Source organism: Rhinolophus sinicus, chromosome 17 (assembly GCF_057876585.1).
Source record: "Rhinolophus sinicus isolate RSI-liver-muscle chromosome 17, RSI-T2T, whole genome shotgun sequence".
NCBI classification, from domain to species: Eukaryota; Metazoa; Chordata; class Mammalia; order Chiroptera; family Rhinolophidae; genus Rhinolophus; species Rhinolophus sinicus.
This window is the reverse complement of record NC_142517.1, coordinates 182,888,720-182,908,935: the sequence shown is the minus strand read 5'-3', so window position 1 is coordinate 182,908,935 and position 20,216 is coordinate 182,888,720. Positions and strand designations below refer to the sequence as shown.

At 40.8% G+C, this 20,216-nt stretch overlaps 1 protein-coding gene across 1 annotated transcript in view; it reads right to left on the bottom strand.

Moving 5' to 3' along the window:
- Window positions 1-20,216, bottom strand: part of LOC141568058 (aldehyde oxidase 4-like) — a 143,574-nt gene that overhangs the window by 118,903 nt on the left and 4,455 nt on the right. The window contains exons 2-4 of the mRNA XM_088793998.1: window positions 13,884-13,964; window positions 5,673-5,772; window positions 1,824-3,427 (exon numbers count right to left, since the gene is read on the bottom strand). The gene's annotated coding sequence lies outside the window, so the exon portion shown is untranslated. The remainder of the gene's footprint in view (window positions 1-1,823; window positions 3,428-5,672; window positions 5,773-13,883; window positions 13,965-20,216) is intronic.

Here is a 20,216-nt window from a genome sequence, read left to right as displayed (position 1 = left end):
TCTCGCTGGTTCCCTCATTAGTGAGTTAAATAAATCTTTGACATGCGCTTACTTTAGGTTGACATGAGAATCAAGTTTTTAATATTTTCAAAATACTTTGACGTATATGGGTGGTAGGTTTACAGGAGATTTTTCTTTTCATCTTTATATTGTTCTGTATTGGTCAAATGTTCATTGAAGGACATGTCTTACTTTTCTCATGAGAAAGTGTGAATACCAGGGGTTCCAAAAAATGTATACACGACTTGTATTCATCTATTGTTATTGGTATATACTGAGTATTACAATTTTAATAGTTTTTTTCTTTCTTAAATTGTGTACTCATTTTTTTGGCACCCTCTGTGTGTATGTTTATATGTGTATAGGACACCTACACGTCCTATATTGATTCTCAGTCCATGCTTTCCCTGACCCTGTACCCAGTGAAAAGCCTACCTCCCCTTGGACTTCTAAAAGTGGCTTTGCAGTTGACAGGGCAGATACTTACTCCATGGGACACATAGAAAAAGGTGTTATTATGCTCCCTCAAAACTAATCTGCATTGCTGGATAAGAAGAGGTTAAGGCTGATAAAATCCATTTCCACCATGCTGAGTTGGGCACAGGATTGCCTTTTCAGTGGGAGGTGAGGACAAGGATAAGAATATAAGAATGCACTCCTCCCCACAATGCCCCTTCACTGATGGAAACTGGAGTCTGAGTCCCAGGTGAGGGACTGGGAAGGGTGGACCAGGAGAGGGCAGGCAGAGAGGACCACAGGAGGAACCGGGCGGCAGCAGGGAAAGGAGCCTGAGGCCACAGCCTGGGCAGGGAGCCTGAGGGCCTCGGACTAGAGAGGGAGACTCCCTAAACCTCAGTTTCCCCAAACGGGAGGGAGCTGGTTCAGGCTAGGTCTTTGCACTCACACTCTGATTTTATCTTTCATCTTCCCCTCCCAACCACTCCTCATTTCCAACCCCAAAGCCATGCAAATAATATGACTGTGCTGGTAGTTGCTTAGAAATGTAAATAATTTCCAGCAGTTTTCTAGTTTCAGTTGCTTAACTAGTTTCTAGTCGCTTAATTTATTGACTACTGGAAAAGATTCTCACGGAAAAATCCAGATTTGAGCCCCAGTGCTTTCAATGCCAGCTTCCTGCAGAGACAGCGGCCAGACTCAGTAATAACCTAGGAACAGAGGTGCTGCCATCCACTGGGCTCTGAGGGGTGCGACAGCAAGACTCCCGCCATGTTGGACGTGCATATTCTAGGCTGGAGAGAAGGCCCCAGAGATACCACCTAGCCAGCCACTGCCTGATTACTCATTGTTATAAGAACTGATAACGTATGTTTTCTTGCTGCATTCTGAAACTTCATAAACAGCATCATAGAAAACGCCACTTTGAAAAACGAACATAAAATACATGGAAGCAGGACAGAAGGCCTCTGCTGCCCCCTGTTGGTGGCATATAAGAATATGCTATTTGATTTCCGTATTTTGGTCCTGGTTCTGGCACCCATTCACTGTGAAACTGTGTTGAAATAATTACAATTCTTTGGATCTCAATCTCCTTACCTGTACAATAAGCTTATTAGTCTCTTTAAATGATATGATTTGTGATTCCAAAGAACCTAGGTTTTCAGAGCATTTGAAAAAGAAGGATAAGGAAATCATGCACTCTCCTGAAGTTCTCTAATAAAGCAGATCAACATTTACTCTGTTATTATTGTTTTCACCTTGGAATGTATAAAATGTTCGTTGCAAATTCTATTTTTATGATTGGAATTTAATTCAAGATAAAAATAAAGCAACTAAAATCAAACAGATGAAAGTGAACATCATACGTTTCATATTCTTGTACATTTCCGGAGACAGGAATGAAAACAGAAACTAGGACTTGTTCTGGCTTAAGGTTTGTATTTGTTGCTCCAGTTGAAAAAAAAAATTGTTGTGTTCCTTCTGTTAAGAATTAAAAAGCATTTCATTTAAAGGTATCATATACTACTGAAACTACTTTATATCTTATTAAGTCCAGTAGTGTTCTTATTATAAAAAAGCATTTTAAAGTTAAAATGAAATTGAAAAGTAGCTACACGTACCATGACTCTCCCATGATCTGGTTATATCCAGAAATATCTTGGGACCCTGCCTTGGAAAAGCTAGACTTTTGCCTGTGCCGACAGAGCAGAAGCCCTCCACCTAATGGGATGCACACTGCCAAGGTTATAATGTGTGATTTGTAGGGCAGAAGGATCTGAGTCTGTGGGTACATGTGGTGACAATGACAGATAGGCATGTTGTGGGAGAGAGCACGCAGTGAGTTTGAAAGGTTGAAATGTCTCTAGAGGGTCGATGGTAGTCACGGGTGTATTGCTCATGAGAACAGTGACGTTGACAAACGAAATACAAATGACAGCAGTAACATCAGTACATGAAAGACAGCCATAAAGTCATGGGATTATTTTAAACCCCAAATCTTGAAAGATGGACACGCAAACAGCTGTTACTCCCCTTGAAGTAGTTATCTTGGGAGAGATGACACATTTATCTCAATAGTGCTATCTGTCTCAAGACACGTTGGGAATTCTTTGGAGGGATGTTCTTGGAAAGCCTGTGGTCTCCATGGCAATAAATCTTTACCCTTTGAAGGTAGGTTTGCTTGTGGTAAGAGGTAAAAGACATTCAGAAGCCAGCTTGATGGATAAGGCTGTGGGTCAGATTGGCTAACACACTTTTTTTTGTCAAAAGTCAAGTGAAAAAGAGACTGATTTTTCTTGTATAGTTTGTAAACCAAGAAGTGTTCTGTTTTGTCTTCTGTTTCACCACATAGGGGCACTGCCCCCAGGCTGGTCTTTTGAAACTTCCCTTTCCAATTAATTTACCTGATAAGGTCAAGATAAAATTAGATATTTTACATTCAATAGGCTCTTGACACCATGAAATATGTCTTACGATCCTCATGAATCCTTTTCTGAGGATTCCACTACAGTTAAATAAATTTTCCCATAAAAGATACCAATGTATAAACTTTTTTAAAAAGTAAATGATCTCTTTATAACCTAAACATATAAGTTCAGGATAGACATAAGTCATAAAGCTGTTAAAATAAATTAGCTACTAAACTAAAACTCTATGCTACGTTACATCATAGTCTTGCTATAAGAATATAAATAACACTAATCATAAACTTATTTCAACTGCAAATATTTTATCTCTTAATAATGAGTAGGTAAGAAGACAGACAAGTTGAGATGCTGTCACTGGTGCTTCCTGATTACCTAAAGTGTCTCATTTCGGGCCTGCCATGTGGCTCAGGTGGTTGGAGCTCCATGCTCCTAACTCCGAAGGCTGCCAGTTCGATTCCCACATGCGCCAGTGGTTCTCAACCACAAGGTTGCCGGTTCAACTCCTGGAGTCCCGCAAAGCATGGTGGCTGCGCCCCCTGCAACTAAGATTGAAAGGACAACAACTTGACTTGGAAAAATCCTGGAAGAACACACTGTTCCCAAATAAAGTCCTGTTCCCCTTCCCCAATAAAATCTTTTAAAAAATACTACTAATAATAAAACAAATTGTCTCATTTCTACATACTATCCTCATGACATGTGTGCTTTCAGTTCTAATCACAGCAAAATGAAAAACTAGCTCTGTATCCAATGACATAAATGAGCGGTTCATAGTATCCCACAATTCTGTATTCAATTATGTTTGTAAAACTGACATCAGTATTTGTAAGGGGATTTGGCAGATCACCTTTTGATACAATTACCAAATGGGGTTGGGGTCTGAAGTTGAAAGTCTGCTCATAATATGACCTCCTAAGGACTAAAAGAAAGATTTGTCAGCAACCTTAGGGCTTTTATTGTGAATGCTGATTTAAATACAGAATGACATTGCTTTTCTATCTAACTAGGTAAATGGAATCAAAATTGCCATCATGAATGAAAGATTTTCTTGCAAATCCTAAAATGGTTTACAGGAGTCATGTATCCCTCCCTGCCTTTTTTTTTTTTTTTTTTTTTTTTTTTTTTACAAAACAGAAACTGAAGACAAATAGGGGAAATCGCTTGAATGTTACTCCTAATTTCTAACTTGGAGGGACTCAAATTATGACTTATGCATGAAGAAGTTATTCGAAAAACTATGGATGTGTAGCTTGCATGATAGACAAGAAATGGTTAAGCAGCGTCACCTTGGGTGCCTGCAGCCGGTTGGGACTAGCAGGGTGGGTAGTGTGTGTGTGTGTGTGTGTGTGTGTGTGTGTGTGTGTGTGTCTGTGTGTGTGTGTTATAGTCTGAATGTGCACTCCCCAAATTCATATGTTGAAATCCTAACCCACAAAGATAAGGGGGTTAGGAGGAGGGACCTTTGGGAAGTGCTTTGGTCATGAGGGCAGAGCCTTCATGAATGGGATTAGTGCCTAATAAAAGAGTCTCCAGAGAGTTCCCCGTCCATTCTACCATGTGTAGACACAGGAAGAAGGCACCAGGTTGGAACCAGGAAGAAAGTTTTCACCAGAATGTAACCTAGCTGGTGTCATGATCTTGGATTTCCAGCCTCCAGAACTATGAAAAATAAACTACCAGTCTGTGGCATTTTGTTATAACAGCCCAAACGGACTACGATATGGAGGAAGGTAGAGAAGGGGGGACAAGAGGCAAAGAGTGAGTTGTGGGGTGAGGCAGTTGCTGAGGTAGAGCGTGTTTGAAAGAGAGGACCAGGCAGCGTTCCTGAAACAGTGACATCTGCAACAGGATAAATGTTTATCTTCCCAGCCAGGCACTATGAAAACCCTTGCAGTACAGATACAAGTAGAACAGAGCTGATAAGCACGGAGAGAGGTGGGAGGGGGTGGAAGAGAGATGGACTGTGGACAACACACTGTCACAACCTTCGGTCTGGGGAAGCTGCCTCCCAAGGAGGCCATTGCTGAGGATTCCATCTTTGAAGAGTTCACCGTGAGCATGGATTGCAGACAGGATGATGGAGGTTACCCACTCTGGTTAAAGGCCGTCATAAGAAATGCAACCATTCTAGTGCAGGAAGCCTAGAACGTGAACAGCACAGGATCCAGAAGAGACCAGCAGGAACGCAAAGCCACAGTGTTCAAAACAGAGGATTTAGACTGGGACACAGACAACCCAACAATTCTTTTATACAAAGAGATTGAGGGTTAACCAGAATAACTCTGCTGTGTTATTTATAGTTATGTATATGTTTATTTAAGTACATATTATATAGCTATTTGTTATATATCATAGTTGTTATAATAAAGAATTTCCCTCAAAGGTTGAGTAAATTGTGTTGTTCTCATTTGTATTTCTTACCTGGTCAATTATTATGAAAGAATCCGTTAGTTGTATTTATTAGGTAACAAGTTAAAGAACACTTTTGGAAGTCGTGAAATATAGACCATTCTGGACCAGATAGATCCTCAACAGAAAATTGCAGACACGATTCGGGTCGTGGGTGGGAGGACCAGGAAGGCAGTCCCGCCACCCCCCTTAAAACCTGGTCATGTAAGTGACTTATACCAGAATGATCTGAAATTAGGCATTCTATCTGACTCAGTCATGTGAAAAACACAGATGGACATAGCAGGAAACAGTAGGAATATTAGATGATACAAACTTTCCTCACTAAGGTCGCCACATTCAGATGGTCGTGAAGAGAATATACACCAGATTCCTGACCTGTTGTCCAGCTCTCAGATGATTGACGCGTCTTCTCTTCAGAGACTTTGGGTGTTATCTCCTAGGATGTCCTGCGCCTGGGCCGGCATTAGGGTCATCCCTGAAAATTAAATACCTTCATTAATATTCTGCAAGCCTGGAAAAGAATAAGGCAATTAGGGAAAGAAGACTACACTTTTCTCTTTCATAAATGTGCCCTTGTTTTTCTGATTACTGAAATAACACATACTTGTTGTAGACCATCTTATAAATACAGAAACGTAGGGAACAGAGAGTAAAAAGAACTTAGAATCCTTGAAAAGTTGCTAAAACAACCAGGACCATTTATTGCTCTTGGGACAAAGACGACGCTCCCTCACCAGGTGCTGTGTGGTCCCTCACCTGCCTTCTCCCCTCACTCTGCAGCCACAGCACTATTTTCGGTCTCTGGCACTTGGTACATGCTGCGTCTACACTCTTTACCTGGTCATTGCCCCTTACCTTCTGATGTTAGGTAGGAGAAGCCTTCCCTGATGCCCCATTAAAGTTGGAGCACCCTGTTATCTGCTCTTCTAACATCATCTATCTCTCCTTTGCAGCTCTTGGCCCAGTTGCAAATTTACCGTTTATTTGTGTGATTATTTGTTTGACATCTGTCTTCACCATCAGGCTGTAGGCTTCATGAGGGCAGGGTCCATGCCTGTTTTTTTTTTTTTTTTTTTTAAAGATTGTATCCCTAGTGCCTAGCACAATGCTTGTTTCTTTGTCTAACTTGACTAAACCGTTTCCATCTTTCAGGTTGAGCTTGAATGCCAACCTTTCACTGTGCTTCATTAATTTTCTCATTTTTTCATTTCCTACTAAATTTGTATCTAGTTCCATGATTGGCACTGAATCGTTCTCTAATTGAATCATAATCCTAAGTGACACTATAAGTAAATGCTGGCCTGCCTGCTTCCCTCTCTCCCTCCATTTATTAAACAAATATTGCTCTGTACCTACTGTGTGCCAGGCACTCTTCTAGGTGCTGAAAGCACAGACAACATCTCTGCTATCAGGAAGTCAACATTCTAGTAGGGGTGACAGCCATAACCAGATCAATGAATAAATAGGTAATATAATTACAGATATAAGTGCTATGAAGAATTGAAGCCAGGTAATAGGGTGGGTGTGAGAACGGGCTTGTAAACACTTCCTGGTAATTACATCGGTGGTTACAAAGAATTGCCATGCCAGGGGTCAGTGCTTCAGAAAAAAAAAAATACCCTCAAGAATCTCTACCTTAATAAATTACTTTTCTCTACCTTTCCTTTCCACTCCATATTATAGTCATGAGGTTTTTTTGTAAATGGAAGTAATAAGCAATGCACAAATGTTTTAGATTGTGTTTCATCAACACAAGACTAATTCACTCAGCAGAGGGAGCTCACGCTTTAATTTTGGGAAGGTGGACAGAAAGCAGGCTCTTGTAAAAAGAACCTAAAATAAGCCATGTGACTCTCATTTTAAATAAGGTTTCCTTTTAGTGCTCTTGGAGCTAAGACTATTTGATTAAGGTTTGTTTGATTTTTATCTCCTTAAATAGATGTGACTGATGAATTCTTTTGGGGCAGGATTTTCTTCAATAAAGTTCTGTTTTGCTACTAAACAGGCTAACTTAGAACAGATATCCCAGCTCAGGAGTCTAAGGATTCATCTAGACAGATGATAACTGTCCACATGCCCACCTTTCTGGGGCTTTTTATGTTACATTGTGAACTCAGAACATAAACGTATTTGACTTGTTTTAATATGACTATGATTTGACATTGAATACTTGCTTGCAGAGGTCTCTGCTCTTTGAGATTATGAAACAGCTATTTAAGTAAAACTTCAAAGGATGTTTATTATGACATGATCTAAGTTCAAAGGCAAAGTAAATAAAGATTGAGAGAATGAATTAATCTCTCAGATAAAGAAACGGTGCCATGAAGTTGACTCAGCAGCATTCAAATCGTGGGTGAAAATCAGCAACACTAACAGATGGGGTTTGGTCTGTAAACAACGATTTTTCAGTTATCTAAAGGACTATAGTAATGACAGAAAAAGGTGGATTAGGTAGAAGTTTCTTTCCCCAGGGATGAGATTTCTAATGTCAAATTCTCATGTGAAGAAATAATTTTTGACTAAGTCACAAATGGTGATAGAACATTAACAAAGAATTAACTACATGTGCACTGGGGTGTGTGTGTGTTATTAATCATGAGGCAAGCTCACTGAGTAGAAAAACACCGGGAAACAGGAGACCGCGGTTCTAAGCCCCGCCTGACCACTAAGCAGCCTGGTGAATTCCAGAAACCTCAGAACCGCTCCTGGCGTGACTTCATCTGCAAATTAGGGATTTGACTAGAAACTCTTTGGGCTCTCAGACACCATATTTATGTGAGGCAAGGCGGGCTGTTTTGTTGAACCACAGAAATATGGTAAAGCATAGAATGTGAGACTTTTTAAAGTAGTGGGGACCTTCTTTTCACAGGCCATCGCTGTTTCCCCAGCATGATTGAAGGGTTTCACAGCTACAGTTAAAAATCAGACTTTTCTCAATTAGCAGAAGTCGTTAATGGGCAGAATTTCTTTAAAGTTTTTCTCCCATCCATTTCTCTAAAACTAATGGCACCGAAAGTGAAGGCTGACAATAAGATGGAATGAACAAGTAGAAAACAAATACTTATGAGGGTAATTTGCAAATAGTTGACCATGTTTAACTGGGTGACCTTTTTCTTTTCCTTTCTCTTCTTTTTAATGGGCTTCTGTGATCCTAATTTCGATCCGGTACAGGGATATTATAATACAGTTACGTTTTTGTCATGCAGGGTGTCATGCGGGGTCTCAGCTCCTGCTCCCCACATAAGAACGCAGGACATGGTGAGGCCAAAAAGGAAGACCCACGGAGCCATGGATAGAGGAGTCATACCACTATAGTCTCACTGGCGGCTGGGTTGGAGACACAAGAAGCAGGAGCCACACGATCTGCAACCTGCCGTCAGCTTTTCTGCCAACCAACCAACCCCACTTGTTAGATGCAACACGCCGTGCTAGCTCAGCCACCATCTTCTTGCTAGCCCCCATTTTCTGCTAGCGTAGCCACAGCAGTTATATTAGTGGCCAATGGCTCACTGGTTACAGCTGACAGCCAACTCGCCACAGCTGATGGCCATTTACTACCTGAGCCAGCAGGTTTCCATGTGAGGCCGAGAGCCTGGAAATTGCACTCCTGGCTCTGTCCCCACAGTTTTCTAAGTCTAAAATTGTTTCTATTCCTTTTAGTCCAGCTAAATTTGCTGTTATTTTATGGTGTTCAGTAAAGAATATGGTATTCAAGGAAAAGCCCTTGACTTCTGATTGCTCCTTCACATGAGTAAATCTGAGAGTCACGGGTCTAGTTTTATAGAAGAAAATAACAATAAGGCCCAAAGAGGGGAAGTGACCCGGTCAAGATGACACACATAGTTAATGGGAACAGGACCATGAACCCGAGGGCACCAAGTTCCCTGACCTGAGTCCTCTGGAACTGAAATGGTTCCATGCATCTGGAAAAAGCATAGTTTAAACAACTTCTGCTTGTTAATAATAAATAAGGGGACCATTTCTCAAGGGAATTGAACTGTTTCATTTGTATGAAATTAAATTTTATGATACCTGTGGGGACAGAGCCCCAGAGAACAGTTTCCAGGCTCTCGGCCTCTCGTTGAAAGGTGCTGGCTCGGGTCTTAGATGGCCACCAGCTGTGGCTAGTTGGCCGTCAGCTGTAACCCTTGAGTCATTGGTCACTAATATAACTGCCGCGACTACATTGGGCAGTCGAGTCGAGGAAGGTTGCTCGGTTGGCAGAAAAGCGGACAGCAGGTCGCACGTCGTGTGAATCTAGCCTCCAGTGAGACTATAGTGGTATGACTCCCCTATTTATGGCTCTGTGGGTGTTCCGTTTTGGCCTCACCACATACTGTGTTCTTGTGTGGGGAGCGGGAGCTGAGACCCCGCAGGCCACCCCGCACGAAAATACCCTTGTAAAAATGTTTTATGCGACATTATTTTGTTCTTTGTGAGAACCATCAAAAGGGCAGAACTTTTGGTGGACTTTACAACAAATCATCTCATATGTGTAAGCACAAAACTAGCTCAAAATGGTCCTATCCTTTTAACAAGATACTGAGTTACTCTTCAGAGACAACAGACCAAATCCTCATGTCATGCAGATAAAGCATGAACAGAGGAGAGAACTTTGACCTCCAGTTGCACCCAGCATCAAAGTCTCGTTCCCCTCTCCCCTCCACATGGAACAAAACAATTGGATATAACTGGAAGTTGAACACTGGAACGCTTTTAGAAGCAAAGTTTCCAGGAAGAACCCCTTATCATAGATGATCAAATTCCAAGGTCCTCCAATGAAAACTTGCCCCACCCGTACTTCCACATATGTGTTCTCCCTAGCCCCTTAAAAAACCCTTAACCCAGTCCAGTGAGCTAGATTGATTTGAGGTACCATTAGGTCTCCCATCTTCTTCTTTGTTGGCAACTTCTCGATCAATAAACCTTTTCTTACTCCAAACTCTGCTGTTTTGAGTTTTGTCTTTTTGAAACATCAGGCATACGAACTGGGGTTCAGTAACAACTGAATAATTTCAACATTGAACAAAAATCATAGTGGAAGCTGCTTAACTGACTAAAGCGATGGGAATTGAACAAGTAAGCAGATTGGCTAAATGAGAATTTCTTTATCATAAGGATCCTGTAAATGTTGCCTTAAGTTATGCGTTTTGTTGGAAAGGATGACAGAGAGATGGAAGATATTGAGAATCGATTAAAAAATCCAGTTAATGAAGTAATTCATATGTTTCTCTCATCAGGTTAGGCCAGTGGTTCTGAGTATAGATTCCTGGGGGTCCCTCAAACCATTTCAGGGATCTGAAGGTCAAAACTGTTTTATAATGAAAGATGTTATTTGCCTTCTTCGTTCTCATTCTCTTATGAGTGTATAGTAAATCTTTCTAAGACCTTTGAATTATGTGTGGTATTGTGACTAGCTGCATATAGAAGCAGATATGCAAATCCAGACATTTTCTTGTAAGCCAGTATTAAAAAGATTTGCAAATATTGTAAAACAATGCCATTCTCATTGATGTTTCTTTGGAAAATATAGGTATTCTTCATGAACCATGTGTTCTTTATGTTAATGTGCAATGGGTTTACTCATGTCTTTTTCAAATAAATAATACAAATGCTTAAAATAGTTTCCAGTTTTAATTTCAAATACTACAAATGGGAATAATGTTAATAAACAAAATTTAACCAAGTAAATGTGAAGATTGGCTTTACTAAGTAACTCATGAATTGAGCAGCATCTCATCAAGCAACTTGAAGGGAGCTCTGAATGGTTGTACAAAATGGAAGGTTTTTATAGGAAGAAGGGTGGGGCAAGGAAGCTATTGACTAAGGAAAAGAAAGGGTTATTTTTGGGCCGGACATCTTTTCTTGGGGAAAGAAAAGGAGAAGGGTTTTCTGTGTGTGTGTTTCTTTTCTTTCCTTTTCTTTTCTTTTTTATCATGCAGATTGCTGTTTCTTTCTATGGGGGATAGAGAAGGCCCTTGTGACAGATTACCTTACTGGTGCTTGTCTGGAAAATTCCAGACTGATTAAGATTATATTTCTGGGAGAGGTTGAAACTGCAATTTAGAACAAGTATTAACTTTAGGTTTGGTATCATGGTATCAGTTCTTTTAGGACAAGTGATGCCATTTTCGGTCTGGGGATTTCTCTTTAACAATAGCTAAACCCACATAAACAAAGCTCTTTAGGTCCTCAATGATTTTTAAGGGTATACATGGTCTTGAGCCCCCCCCCCCAAAAAAAAAAAATTGAGTATTGCTGTGCCAGGCAACGGTGACACAGTGGTGAACACCACACTTTCCTTCTCAGAGCCAACTTGAGCTCGCAACCCAGTGAGTAAATAGGTGATCAATATCCAGCAGAAAATACCCTACAGGGGAAGGACAGAGGCTTAGGGGGGTCCAGGGAGATTCTTCCCCAGACTTGGAAGCAGTGTTTTAATGAAAGTTTTCTGAAAGAAATAGAAAAGGGGTTCCTCAATCAACACTTTGGGCCTCACCCCTTTCATCTCTTAAGTATTCAACATCTTCCTTTTACTTGTATTCTTCCCATCAGCATTCATGTTTCTTCCACTAACAAAGAAGACAAAACTTAAATTCTCCAATCCTTGCTACTGCCCTCTCTATTCTCTCCCTCAGCCAAGTTTGTAAAGCACTCTTTTGCCTCACTGCCTCCATTTTTTCCCTTCCCAGTTTCTCCTCTACATACTCCTTTCTGCTTTTGTGAAGGTGAAGAGTGCTGTCATCTCTGTCACTAATCTCAGTTCTCATCCTGCTTCATGTCTCAATAATACTTGCTGCATTTCACCATTCTCTCCTCATCAAAACATTCTCTTCCACTGCTTCTGGAATACCCCAGTCTTCTGATGTTTCTGTCCCCTCTCTAGCTCTTGTTCTCAATCTCTTGGCTCTACTCATCCTTCCATCTACTCATTAGCTGTTGGAATTCCCTAAGGGGCTTAGATCCAGGGCTACTTCTCAGCTATGCTCTCATCAGTACCTGTGGTTTTGATTTAAATAACTTGTAAATGTATGCACATAACCCTCACCTCTCCCTGAACTTCCAACTACTTATTGGACACTCCCCTTGGATTTCTTAAAAGGATTTCAAACTAGTATTGGAAATCCAAATTTCTGATCTGTCCTATGAAAGGTACTTCTACTCCAGTTCCCTAATTTAACATCTCGTTGTGCAAATTGAAAGCCTAGGAGTTACTCCTGCCCTTCTCTTCTGTAACCCTCCTATATCTAGTCCACTGCCACGCCCTACTAATTTTGTCTCAAACATTTCCCACATCTATCCCCTTCCACACCAGCACCCTATTCCCAGATGATATTGTCCCTCTCCTGGTTTGTTGTGATACCTATCTGCTACCCTGCATTCATTTGTAACCGCTTCCATTTTTTCCTCCATACAACAGCCAGAGTGACCTTTCAAAATTGTAAATATCCTTTATCAAAATTCTTTAATGTGTCTCCATTACCTGTATAAAAAAATTCGTATTTTTTAGATCTGTATTAAAGGTCCATCATGATCTGGACTCCTCCTCTTCCCTTTCTAGCCTCACACTGTGGGGTAGGTGTGGGAGTATCATTGAACCCTCCAACATGCCATGCCCTAGTTATTTGAAATTGTTTGTTTTCCCTGAAAGACCCACATTCTGCAAAGCCACAGGCCAATGCCCATGATTTTTGCTTCACCTGGAACTCCCTCTCCACGTCTCGTTTATCCTCCTTCCCACTTCCTGATCACTTCTATTTATAATTCAAGTTGTAGCTCAAGCTTGGCTCTTTGGAGAAGTCTCTCTGTATGTCTGCCTTATCCTACCTCTTGCTCTCTTCTCTACTCCCAGACCTTGGTTCATAGGTCATATTCATATTCATTTACATTCTGTTGTTAATTATCACTGGCACATCTGTCTGACTCCACCATTTGACTGTGAGCTGCTGAGGGACAGGTGGGGTGTCTTTTCTGTGTCTTAAGTGCCTAGTTCAGTGCTGACATTTGGGAGGGATGCCTGGATGAAGAATTAAAACAAAACAAAAGGGGGCAATTAGATGCTTTTAAGCTGTGCCAAGCTGTCAGGTAAGTAAGGAACTGGTAACTGCCCTCACCTGCTTATGGATTGAACCCTGAGTTTTCCTTGGGTTTTAATAAAGATGATCTGTGACTGTCCGCCCTAGACACAGAGGGAGAGGAGTTCCATTAGATGAAAGATTAGGGACCAGGTAGGTTGACCCAGGGGACAGGTCTGGGGGGGAAATGCCTTTCACAGTTTCCTGAGGATGACAGTAGTGCAAAGGTGCCCACGGGGGCAAATTAATACTAAGCCAATTAATATTTCGAGTAAGTAAAATTTCCTGTGATAGATACTGAACCCTGTCTCAGGTTGGCTTTATTTTTAATGTAAAAAACTAAAGAAATAAGTTGAAAGGAAGAAAGTGTTTTGCCTTAAAGATGTTTCACATTTTCCTTTTGACATTCAGGTTAAGATATCTGAATAAAAGATAGAAAGTATCAACTGGGAAACTTATTCCCTCACCATCAGCATAAAAAGAGAAATAAATTGGAGGAAAAGGAACATACCGTTCATTCAGGTGGAAATATATGTTCCTCGGTTGGGTCCAAAGGCTGAAATTCTTCTTTTCTATACGACTTGGTACAAACCTTAAGAAAAAAATAATAACATTTTAATCTGTTGGCAAGAACAACATCAAGGGTTGATAAGCATGATGGTCATTAACAGGCAAATACTGAGTTTCTCTTGTTTGAAAGGCCCTGGACTGCAGAGAGGGACACAAGGCGGTGAGAGACAGACCAGCCTTTCAGTTTTACTCTGACTGGAGAAACCTGGGGGAAGGGGGAGCAGAAGGAAGCCGGCAGCTGTTAAACACTTGCTCTGTTGTGCCCAACTCTGGGCTCAGCTGGAGAAAGATGAACTCTAATTAGGGTTAGCAGAAGCTAAGTGACAAAAGAGTGATACAAACAGCATGCTCCCCGGGAAGTCAGGGAGCAAGCCAACGTAGAGGCTTCCTGGAAGAGGGGTCGGGGGCGGGGGGAATAGAACCAGCACAGATTCATATGGGAGGCTAGTCAAGAGGTGTTAGGAAGAAATAAAAAAGATGACCTTGACTACAGAAGAGAGACTAGAAGGAGACAGTGTCAGAAGCAGTTCAGACCAGACTGTAGAAAGTTTTAAAAGGCAGTCTTCAGGCTTGAGATGGTATTTGGAGCCAGTGGGAGACACTCAGCATTTTCTTAGTCGATATTTCTGGGAGATTAATTTGACTGTGATATGCAGTGGTTCCCAATTCCAGACCTGCAGGCTGGTTGGATATGTCACCTAGGGAACTTTGTAAAAATTCAAGGTATTCCTAGATCATAACACAGGAGGTTCCAGTGCCGTAAAACCGAGGGAAATCCCAGCTAATTACATTTTTAAAAGCTTCCTAAGGAATTCTGGGAAATTTGGGAACCCTGCCATGAGTTGGGTTGTACGGGGAGGCAGGAAGGAGACCAGGTGAGGAACTTGCGATAATCTCAGTGTACATGAAGATGGTCTGGACCAGGGCAGTATGGATACAGACGAAAAGCAGTAGAGAAGCTTAAGGGCTGGTGCATGTTACATTCATCAGGCCTTGGTTATGGGGGAGAAAAAAACAAAAAATGGTGATACCTATAACCTGAGTATGGAAGTCAGGAGAGACACTGGTTTAGTGGATGGAGTCTGAGTGGGAATTACAATGGACTCAGGATTCGGTATGTGAAGGAAGGGTCAAGAGAGAGCAATAGGAAAAGATCTGGGAATCATTTATGGAGTTCTTTCCTGGAATCTCAGGAATGGATGAGGCATTAAAGTGGAGAAAGTGCATAAAAAAGAACTAAACAGGAGACAAGGAAGATTAATGCAGAAGGGAAGAGGGTATGTGTGAGAGGTGGCTGCTTCTGTGAGAAAGGCTGTCTCAGATGAGGTACAGACTTGCCCAATATTATCCCATAAGTAGAAATTACAGGAAAGCAGATCTCAGATCAATTAAGAAATGGCTTTCTAATGCAGAACTGGCCCAGGGAACCGTTGTTGGTGGTTACAGTTCCAGCGAAGTTCACCATTGAGTTTCCAGTTCTCACAGAAACTAAACATGGTTAGTTGACACTTTGCAGGGAGGTGATGTGGGGGAAATTATTGCTGACAAATGAGTAATGGTTAAATTAAGCACTTCATTAGATTTTCTGCAATGTTGTTTTTTATGCATATGAAACACCATCTTAGAGTTCATTCTTATTTATATTTTCATTGAGGTCAGAAGCATCAAATGTAGCTTCAAGGAGTCCATTACCCACATTGTCCTTAGGCCTCAGATCACCGGGACTCTGCTCTGGGTCCCAATTCTGGTCTCCTCTTGCCACACTCCATCTCAAGGGGCAAGGAGTCCTTGGCATAAAAGGGACATTCCACTCACAGCCAATACCTCATCTTCTAACCACAAGTTGTGGGCACCCATGACCTCAGGATTCCCTTCCCCAGTGGCACCAAACCTACTTCCAAGGCCCATATGGGCCTCTGCTCTAGTCCTGCTTCCCAGAGAGAGCAGATGGGCAACGTGGAGTTCACCCATAGGCCTTTGAAGCTGCCAAGGAGCAGCTGTTTGGGGGATGGACAGAGCTTGGACATGTGAGCTGGGTATCAGTCTGTGATGGCATCAATGCAAGACAGAGCTGGGGGAGGGGAGAGAAGAGCATTGGGCATCTTCCATTTGTACTCTTGCTTTGGGTCTTGCAAATGTTAGGGGCAGGTCTGCCCTTTCCTTCCAGGCCAGGCAGTGGTATTTGGTAAGCAGGTTATTTAATTACCACTAGGTAAGAAGCTATGCCAATCTTTAAAGCTTCCTCCTCCCCTTTTCAATCTAAGCTAGATACCAAATGAATTTGGTTTTTAGAGGGAATTCTATTTCTGCTGTGACTACTATACCATCCATAGGAATTTCTTTTTTAAAACATTTTCTGTATGTGCAATTACAAAATTAAGCATGTTCATGTAAAAAAGATCATGTAGAGTTGCTGTAAAATCTAGAAAATAAAATTCATAATCCAATTGTGTGGAGATAACTACCATTAACGTTATGCGTATTTCCTCCCATTTTTATTCTCTCTCTCTCTCTCTCTCTCTCTCTCTCTCTCTCTCTCTCTCTCTCTCTATATATATATATATATATATATATATATATATATATATATATATATATATATATATTCCCCCCCCCCTAAAAATTTGGTGTCAGGTGCTCAATTAAAAAAAAAATTTAACTGGAAACAATTTTATTTTCAAATTCTTCCAATATTACACAAAAAAGATTTTTAAAGATAGCTTAAGTTTCAGTCATGTGGGTATACCATGATTTATTTAAGTGATCTCCTATTGTTGAACACTTAAGTTATTTCTAAGTTTTGTTATTATAAATGACATTATGACAAGCATCCCCGTATATAATAAATATTTGACCTACCTCTAATTTCCTGGGGTAGATTCCTGGCAGTGGAATTACTGAGTCAAAAAGTATAAACGTAGACATTTTTAATGTCCTGAATACTCTCTAATTTCTATTGTTTTTGTGAGTCATCTCTTGCCAAGATTGGTCCTAACGGCAATTTCGAACATTAATTATTAGGAAAAATTGGCATTTACTAAGTAACTGCTATGTGCTTATCACGGTGCTTGGGACTTTATGTATATCATTTATGTCTATCATTTAGTCTTTCCAACAACTTCCTTGAAGTATCCCAATTATACCGAGGAGGAAATTAATCTTGAGCTGGAAGTTTCAGAGCTGGGACTCAAGTTGTGTCTGCTCTTGCCAAAGTTGGTGTCACCATGCTGGTACCATCTTTGAGTAGTTACTACTTCCTGCAGGCCCAGCACGTAACATCCCTTTCTCCCAGGAAGACTTGGGTTTGCAGTGGCTGAATGTCAATGGAGGGAAAGGGATAGAAGGAGTGGCAGAAAAGAAGTGCTTTGGGGACTTCCATAAGTCCTTCTACTAGCACCCCAATCCCTGTTAGTTAGGTTCAATATGCTAGATCAATAAGGTGCACTAAGACCAAACAGGAAAAGTTGCAGATAAAAGAGGAGAGAAAAAGAAGGGCTTATACTAGTTTTGTTCTCACGCTTCTTTTCCTCTTGATCTAAGCAAATTTCTTGTCCCCATTCATTTGGCAGCAAGATGAACTCGAAGGAAGAAAACAAGGAATGCAAAATCAGGGAATCCTAGAGCTGTAAAATAGCATAGGAGGTATTTGATGATGATAATAATAATATTAATGATGGTGGTAGTAGTACCAATGGTAGTAGCTTTATTGATTAATTATACTAGAGGTTTTATTGAGCACTTATATGCTCAGTATGTGCTCAACCTGATATTTTCTACTTTACAGACATGATATAATTTAATCCTGATAATCATAATCTTCTTTTACATGTAAGGAAACAGGGGCCCAGAAAGGTTAAGTAATTTATCAAATTATATACCTAAAGAATAGCAGAATCAGAACTGAAAGCTATGTATCCTGATAATGGAGTTCACGCTTGTAAAACACAGCTTTGTAGTGCCTATAACTATTAACAACTAGTGTCCACCACAGTCCGTGCTTCCCATCCACTAAGGCATTTCATCCTCAGAACAACCCTCCAGAGAGAGGACAGAAATGCCTGCAGGCCCTGCAGCCTCCTGAGTTAGAACAACACCCTCCCAGCTACCACCGAGAACCAGGGGTTGGCTCCATGGTCGGAGTCTCCCTTCTGCTGGATCTGTGGCCCCTCCATCCAGATCAGCCTAGGAATCTGGCGTAGGCCTTTTCTCTGCACTTATTTGAACCCGTGTTCTAGCTGATTAAATAATCTTTATATTCCTGAGGAAACCGAAAATGAAATACAGGTGACAATGGAAGGTACCTAGTTTCTATAACACATAAATTCAATAAATAATGAATAAATTGAAAAATAAATGGATAAATAAATAAATAAATAGATAGATAGATATTATTGTGACTTGTCTTGCTTCTCCAGCTCAGGCAAATAGTAATACTAATATTTATAACTGCTAGGCACCAAAACAAATGTTTTACGTGAATATTTTGTTTACATGGCTTTCTAGTTTCCAGTCTTAAATTTTTCCTTTAGACATATTTTCTTGCATGTCCCTTTTGGCACCATCTTAACTCTTTCTCACTCCCCCCCCCCTTTTTTTTACAATTTAGAAATCAAAACATCTCTGGATATATAACTTCTGCAGTTTATAAGATATAGCTTTGCAGAAAAAAGATTGTACTTTTTAAATTAATGATTCCATGTATTCTTTTTTAGCTATTTACCATAGGTTTTTTTTTTTTGGGGGGGGGGTTGAATTGTAGGGAGTGGGCAGAGGAAGGTCTGAAACAAATTCTCTATGGATGTTATAGATTGCTATTGATTCCATGCAACATGAAAGATGGAAATGGTTTCTCCTCTCTTCCCCATAGACCATTAGTACTAATCAAAGATGTTATCACATTGAGAGAGGACATAGGCATTTATTTCACAACATGTTTCACTTTGGCTATAACTCCACAAAATGTGCTGCTGAAATCACAGTGTGAGAAATAGACTCTTCTCTGTTTTTTCCTATCACAAAGCTAGATGTTAGGAAGATGGCCTCATCAGTTTTCACTTAGAATATGCTATTCTACAAACTTCACCTTCAAAAAGGCCATTAAGCTGCTACCTGTCTGTATTTCTGAGAAAAATATCTAGTACACTCACTGAGAGGGCCAGAATGGTAAACCTCTGAGTCTGTAATGCACAATTCTGTCCTTTCCTTGAAAACCAATTCCGCGTAATGGGTGTGATGCTTTGCTATTAAATCCAGAAGTGCTGGTACAGCAGCTATCAGTTGCTGCATACTCATAGGACTAAAACTTTCTCCCCTTTCCACAAAAGGTCTGTGTCCAGTACAGTGGCATAAATTACCCCATAGACATAAATATACAATGTTTCAACACAAAGGACACTTTTCTGCCCTTTGTCTCCCTTGTTCATAACTAGGACTTCCCTCTTCTCCAATAAGAATCATAGACAAAAATCCCAGTAGTTTTTCTTGATTGAACCAGTGTCCTCATTCAGGATACATTTCTGGGGAAGGGTGCAGAGCAAGAAATCAGTGAAGAGAAAGGACGAGGGATGGAGGAAACCCCTACAAGGGGCACAGGTCACAAGCCAGAGATGTGCGCATCTCATGAGCAGAGGCACTGACTGCTTTTGTTCCAGACTGTGTTTTCAAGGATGTTGGTAGAGTGAACAACCTTGGAAGATAAAGACTATGTGGCCCTGCGGAAGAATTGTCAAGACTTCTTACTGCCCAGTATAATAAAAATAAGGTCACCTCCTGGGAGGCTTATTACAAAACATTTGGGTTCCCTGATCTCAGGGCTCCTCTCCTGTAACACACACAACCCATTGCATATCCAGCTGTCAGTTGGCCCCTCTGCACATTGTCTTGTGGGAATCAGGGCTCGGGAAGCTGGCATAAGTGTCACTACTCTAGCTGTGCCGTTGTTGTGAATAATAAAGTCCTTTGTCTCTGAGCCAGGAGTGTTGTGTCTTCTGCCAACATTTGTCAGACTGTGTCAGGCTAACTTGGTAGGGTAAAATATCAAACGCTTTATTGTTCTTGATAATCACTTGATGGTATTAAAAGATCTTATAACATTGGAAGGACTAACACTGACACAGAGGAAGTATCTCTTACAAAGGTTAGGAAAGCATGTTTGAGGGCGTGGTTCCTAGATTTAATCAGGAGGCCACTGTGTTATAATTATTTCTGTGTCTCTTTAGATCAGTGATTCTCACCTTTATGGAGGCAGTCATAGACTCTGAGAATATGAGGAGAG